Genomic DNA, 7,041 nt, shown 5'->3' with positions numbered 1-7,041 from the left:
CACATTCAGTACTGGATGGGATTTCATCTCTGGTTTTAACTTCCAAGGGTCTGGGGATCAAAAAACTCAGAGATGCAGTGATGGTATGAACATTCAGCTCATGACAGTTCAACATTTTTCAGGCTGATAAAAATCCAGGCAGTAACGGCAGCGGCTACCTGACCTTAATTGCCTCAAAGCTTTGGTCAGAAGGCAAATGCCAAATCACTGCTTTCAACACTGAAAATTCTAACGAATGAGTGTTTTTACTGACTCTGCAGAGGGTTTTGTCTCTATCTCATCTTGTTTAGATGACTAAAGCTGATTTCAGAAACTGTTCTTAGCAAGTTCCCTCAGCAAACACTGAACTGAAGTTGCAGGAGACAAAGCCAGGACAGGCTTAATTGCCCTGGGCAATAAAGTCTTCTCTTTATCCACTGAAGCAGTAATGAAAGCATCTCCACACTGCCTCTGGATGCTGGTAGACTGTAAAACCACTCGTGGTATTTCCAGAAAACATCTCAGACACAGTCTTGCACTAAAACCTTGGCTCCAGACCTCACAAATACAATGGAAATCAATAGGACTGTTTGTGGCTACTGGGACCTAAAAAGGAATGCGATGCATTTGTGAATTGTTAAGGCTGAGACATGAGATTTCTGGATACAGTACAGTAGCCATTTAAAATATTGTTCACTTGTTTCCCTACTATCATGAATATCTTTTATAATATTAATAAAATGAACAGCAAGTTGGAATGCACAGACATTCAGTGAAGCATCTGAAACACTGTGTCAGGAGGGAAGGATAACTGCTTTGTTTTTCTGTAAGTGGAGAAGCAGTTCTGTGTGGATAGACCATGAGAGGTTTCAGAGGCTTCAGAGGGGTTGTATGATGTGGTGCCTGTAACTGGAAGGGCTGGACTCGATGACCCTTCTGGGATGCCTGCCTCTCACAGACTCCTTGCAAAATCGTGGAAAAGTCATTGAGGTCATATCTAAGTACACTAAATACAGTCCTGTGTACTTCAGTTCCCAATCTAAAAAAAAAAGAATAATCATATTAATAACAATAATAGTAGTGTAGCTGCACCCCAGAGCACAGAGCCTTTCTGGGTACCTCACTTCTGTGCTTAAAGGGTGCTTCCCCAAAATAGAACCCGATTAAAAATTGTTACATACACAATTCTTTTTTTCTATTCCTTTTCTTGTAGTTATGCTCACCCTTCCCCTGCTCCTCTAAGGTGGGTTGTTTCATTCTGGTGTGGGTGGGGGAGTTTCCAGCTTCTGGAGTGCCTCTCTGGGAGGAGTACGACATTTGTGTTGAGGATTTCCTCTTCCTTTTTCCTGGTGTCTTTTTTATACAATTACTAACACCTTTCTTCTTTCTTCACTGGCCTCCAGCTCCATGTTATGCCCAGATTTGCAGCAAACCAAGTAAATGAGAGCTGCAGTCAGGTGAGGAGGAGTTCAGACAGAGCGAGCCTGACGAGCATCAGCCGGGAGGCCTTGCAGACTTGCCTCAGAGCTTATGGCCTGTTACTAGCAGCAGCAATATGGTATTACAGGGCCACATGTAGCTGTTCCCTGATGTCCATGTGCTGTAGTCTGGGGATGTGCTGCCTGTTCCAGTGAAAGTTGAGCAAAACCAAAAGCGTCAGCAGAAGCAGATGTGCTTTTTTTTTTTTTTTTCTGTTTAGACAATGTAAGACCAACATTATGCTTTAAGAGAAAGTGTCCTTGCTGTAAATGCTGAAGACCAGGGGAAAAAAACATATGGACACCCAGGAGTGACTCCACAAAACTCGTGGGCAAATGCCTCCATAACCTGGAGGAATCGGGCAACTTGGAGAAAACACCCAAAATATCACAGCCTGTGAAGTCCTGAGGCACCAGGCCGTAAGATTGCAGGAATTAGCTCCACAGCCTCTTCTCCCATGTTTATAAATCAAGATTTCCAGCCTTGCTAAATGAGACGTGAACACAAAAAAGCGCTATAAAGTGAACTGGAGCAAGATTCCAGCTCCTTCAAAACTGAGGAGCCTAAAACCATGGCTTATCTCCCACACCCACATTTTGTGTAAAATGGGTCTGGTTTAAGGAATGACTGTTACCAGCCCCCCCAGGGCTGTGAGAGCACCCTGTGCTTGGCACTGAGGTGGTGGCAGACGGCTGCTGGCACGCAGGAGGCTTTGCGAGGTGGCAGGGCTGGGAGCTCTCCTTCACACCAGTGGGAAGGTTTCTGGGTAACACGGAGCTTCGTGCTGTAGGCTGGGGCAGCCTCTTGTAATATTGAGTATTATTATGCATTTACATAACAAAAATAAAGGAATGTAATAGATGAATACATTATATCCTGGTTTTAATAGGAAGGAAAACCACAGCTATGTTGTGCAGCTAAACATGTTCTGCAGGCAGACCAAAAATGAGAAGATTGCCTTGCTGAGCCAGCTATTGTGTTTTAAAGCAAGGGGATAAAGATTTATAATCCCTCCCCAATCTGTGAAAGCTTGTCTTCCTACAGTGTCAGGGTCAGACAAAATGTAACACTTCCATAACTGGTGTTTCTCTGTAGACCCAGAGAAACATCTGAAACCAAGTCCTTGTCACTGTGATGTTTATCATGCCCTACCTTTGACTCATCCTAGACAGATCTCTGTCTTCCACCAGAGTTGTCAGAGCTATCAACAGAGACATTTTTAAAGTTCCTCTCATTGTGTTATTTGTCAGACACAACCATTAAGGGATCATTAGCAGACAAATGCCACTCAAAGTCATGTTCTGACCATGCTAGTAAAGCTTACTTTGGCTTTTACCTATACCCTGGTATTTTTATGTTTATCTGGAGAACTGTGCTGTGCAGACCTTATTGAGTTCCCTTTAAATTCGAGCTAAGTCTTTCTTATAAGTTAAAAGGAGCAAAATCAGCGCAGAAAAGGTCTTATAAATAAATACCTGAGCAGAGAGCTGAGAAAAGGACTGTCAAAAGGAGCTCACGTGAGCAATCTGCAAATTCCCTTCTGTGTATTGTGCTATCAGGGAAAGCTGAGTCTACATATTCAGACATTCACACTTCTTTAGCATGTGAGCCTTTGAAACAATTTAAATCATTTTTACCCACTCTTTACTGGGTTTGAGGGATTTGAATAACCCCTTGTTGCTCAAAGTGCAGCATGCAGGTCTGTGTGGGATTTCAGGTCAGGTTAGGCTGAGCAGCATCCACACTGCCACTAAAAGTAAGCAGTAGTATGACCAGGATTAGCTTTCGTTAAGTTCTCTGATCCAGTAAACATGCAGTAGTATAGACCCAGACTTGCAGAGGATGGAGTTGGGAATACAAGGGCACAGGGTGAGAGCAGGGAGGAGACACCTCCCCTGGCAGCACCATGGACCCTTAGAGCAGGTCTGGGCTGGGATTTCAGTGCTGTGTCAGGGACCTTTGCTGGTTTCAAACCCCGCAGATCAAAGCTGCTCAGCTGGAGCAGCTCACGTACATCTCCTTAGCAATAGAGTAGAGCCTTGGTGCTCACCCACCCTTAGCCTCTGTTAAATGCATCTGTAGACATCAAATCCCCCATTATGCAACTTCTAACAGCTAACCTGACTGATCAGAGGTGGTCAGTCATGTTTCAATCATTAAACTTGCATTGGCATCTGAAAGTTTAGTTATGCATGCTCACTGCTTCCTAAGTCCTACCTGAATCCTCAAAGTAGGTGATACTCTGTGTGCGTTGCCAGAGTGGCACAAATTGGGAAGAATTTTCAGAATATCCTACCTGTTCTGTTAAACGTCCTCTGTTCTGCATGTAACAGTCAGATAGTCACTGGCTAGAGAGAAGCACCAGGTCAGGGCACTGCTACACAGCTGTGGAGACCTGTGCTCTAGGCACTGCTTTGACAAATGCTGAAGTTACTTCTGCCTCTATGCTTATTTAATTGTTCCCATTCACAGCTCCAGCCTCACAACACACACAATTGCTTGTTCTGTGCTTTGTATTAACATGTGCGTACACATCTGTAGGTCCCATGGCTGAGAGCTAAGTCCAGAGAGCAGATGGTCTCCAGCTGCATCATTTTGCACTCCGGTTTCATCCGTCTTCCCAAGCTGAACCGTGCCTGTTTGAGTGGGGTGTCTCAGGGTAGGCAGGGGGCTGGCAGGGAAGCTCGGAGCAGAAGAGCAGAAAAGCAGCACCATCAAAGTAGGACATAGCATTTTCCCACCGAGGATCACTGCACCACTCCCAAGAATGCAGTTAGACACGGCATTTGGCTAAAAGGGTGGGTTTGGGTGTGCTGCAGGTTTGAAGGTGAGCCTTTCTGGCCACTGCAATACGTCAGAAATGTGGTGGGAACCCAGTTGCCCAGGTGGGATCCCTGCAGCCTCATCCGGAAGGGAACTTCGCATGATGTGTCTGCATGCCGAGGGCTGTGTGGTCAAGTAGTGTTTTGTTTCTACTGAGCAGCCTCACTGGTGCGTTACAAGCTTATCCCTCTGTCTGCTGTGCCTCACACATAAGAAGCATGAGTTTAAGCATTTAAGTGAGATTGGTTAAAAGTTAGGCCTGTCTGACCTGTCTTTTCTATTATTATCTTCTATACGTAGTCCTTATGGGAAACTCATTGATCAGATGTCGTGAACATGAAACCCACATTGAATTTAGAAACACATGGGCAAGATCCATTGATTTTGGTGATATTTTCTCTGGCAGAGAGCAGTGTTTTCTCTGCTAGTAGTCAAAGACAGAAAAAAACCCTGCCATTACAATGTTCAGGCAGCAAGTCAAATGTATACCAGGAATTCCGCTGTCTCCTAGACAAGACCTGAAATAAAAACAAGAGATATCAACTATGGTTTTGATGTAGCAGCAGACACAGCTTGGGACCCTTGGTGATTCAGAAGTCACTTTTGTTTCACTCACAACTGGCTGCTGTGATAATCTGCAGTTGTTGTGCATCCTGCAGCCTCAGTCATTACAGTGGTTTTTTTGTTTTTTTTTTTTCATGTGCAAGGAACTTCCACTTTCTGAAGGGGAATGCCACTGTCAGAGGCTTAGCCTGACCGTAAGGTTTTGCAATGATGAGTGGCTCATACATATTCCAGGAAAAAAAAAATCCAACTCTTTGCCTTGGTTCAGCAAGTTTAGTCATTCTTGTATCTATAGCTTCAGTAATACAAGTGCTTTATTACAAGAATAGTCAGAATTTGAAGAATTTTTCTTAGTAATAGTACAAAACATGTATTTATGGAAGCACTTGTATAGGAAGGCACAACTTCACTTAGCAATAACCATGTTTGCAATTTATCTTTTTTAAATGCATAGAAAAAAAATGAGTTGGTTTGCTTGTTGATGTTCCCAGACATATAAGGATGGCAATGAAGTGAGACAGCAAAAGAAATGCAGAGCATCACAAAGCAATAACTTTACTAAAACTGTCCATTACAAACCTGGGAACTGGTATTTCGATTGAAACTTGAAATAAAGTAACTTGAAATATGCAAATAACCCCTTTAAGCATCCAAATATCCTTACCTCCTCCCTGCAGAGATGAAATCCCAGAACCATCCTCTTTGTTGTGAAAGGGTGTTGGAGTCAGCACATCAGGCACAGGAAGAAAGCTTGGCTCTGAAGAAGTAGCAGTATTTTTAAAATCTTTCTGACTTTCCTGGGCACAAGTACCTACCTGCAGCCCTGAGGCAGTTCTGTGAGACTCTTTGAACAGCCATGTCCTTTGCATGACTGGCTTACCTTACTTTCTCTAAAAAGTGAGCTAGAAAGAAGCCATTAAGTGTGTGTGGCCCAGTGGAAGGAAGCCTTGTTTCCATTCCTTGCAATATCTAATGCAATTTAAAGTACTTTTTCTTTTTCCTCCCAAGAAAATACCTCCAGCAGAGGGCTATTTAGGTAAGGGCTGAGGATTGGAGAAGAAGCAAGATGTTCTGCTGCACATGAGGCCAAACCGTTACAGCCAAGGCAGTAAGAGGTAGCAGCCCAGCTACAGCATTTGGACGCTGCGTTGTCATCATGTCGGATGAGCAGTGCACCTCTAAAAGCAGGCCTCCCAGCAGATTTTGCAGCTCCTGCTCATGGGGCTTGTTCCCACCCTCTGTGGTGTGGACACAACTATTTGGGCAGGAATATAACTTAGCTGGAAAATAACCATTTTCTGTTTCTGTTATGAGTTATTTTCAGCCCAGATCAGTTCACTACTCCCATTCATCATCTGGACTTCTGAGTGTGAAGCCCTCACTTGGCAGTGAGCTGTGAGAATAACATGAAAAACAAAGAAAAAGGACATCATCATCTGGTGTCTTGTATTTTTCTGTGAAAGCGTGGAGACCAAGGGATGGATTCATCTGACCCAGGGATTCACCTAGATTCCCCTTACAGCAGATGGAAGGACACAAGCAGCTGTGCCATATAACTCATTTCTTAGTAAAGCAGTCAGGACTAGTTGTACCCTAGACATGCATATTGTCCATAAAGCAAATTGTGGGTGGCAAGCTCACATGCAGAGATGTGAAGGCAGATGAAAAGAGTCTCACTCCTGTAGCCAGGACCTGAAGGCAGTACTGTAAGGGCTCTTGGGACCATGAGTATGTAAACTCCACCTAATTGTTCCAAGGTGACAAAGTCCTTCTGAATGTTGACCTTATTTTTTATCCCCAGAGTAGATGAAAAGGATTTTCACATACCAACATGGGCTGGAGGCCAACTGGCTGGGAAACAGCTTTGCAGAGAAAGTCCTGGGAGCATGGACAAGAGGTTGACCGTAAGCCAGCAATGTGCCCTCGCAGCAAGCAAGCGAATGTACCCTGGGCTGCATTAGGCAGAACATTGCCAGCAGGTCAAGGGGGGTGATCCTTCCCCACTGCTCCACTCTGGTGAGATCCATCTGGAGTGCTGTCTCCAGTGCAGGGCTCCCCAGCGTGAGAGAGACATGTACTTGAACAAGCCCATTGAAGGGTCACACAGATGTTTAAGGGACTGGAGCCTTTGTGATACAAGGAGAGGCTGAGAGAGCTGGGACTGCTTAGCCTGGAGAAGAGGATGTTCAGAGACAA

At 44.4% G+C, this 7,041-nt stretch overlaps 1 long non-coding RNA gene across 1 annotated transcript; it reads right to left on the bottom strand.

The window, feature by feature from the left end:
* Positions 1-668: 668 nt before the first annotated feature.
* On the bottom strand, positions 669-5,794 carry LOC310895529. The gene is made up of 2 exons (XR_014580761.1): positions 1,161-5,794; positions 669-1,018 (listed from the first exon to the last, which is right to left on the bottom strand). It is a non-coding gene; the product is annotated as an uncharacterized lncRNA (long non-coding RNA).
* Positions 5,795-7,041: the final 1,247 nt, after the last annotated feature.

This window comes from Anser anser (genome assembly GCF_964211835.1).
Source record: "Anser anser genome assembly, chromosome: 2".
NCBI lineage: Eukaryota > Metazoa > Chordata > Aves > Anseriformes > Anatidae > Anser > Anser anser.
Note: the sequence above shows the minus strand (reverse complement) of the source record. Positions and strands in the feature narration are given on the sequence as shown.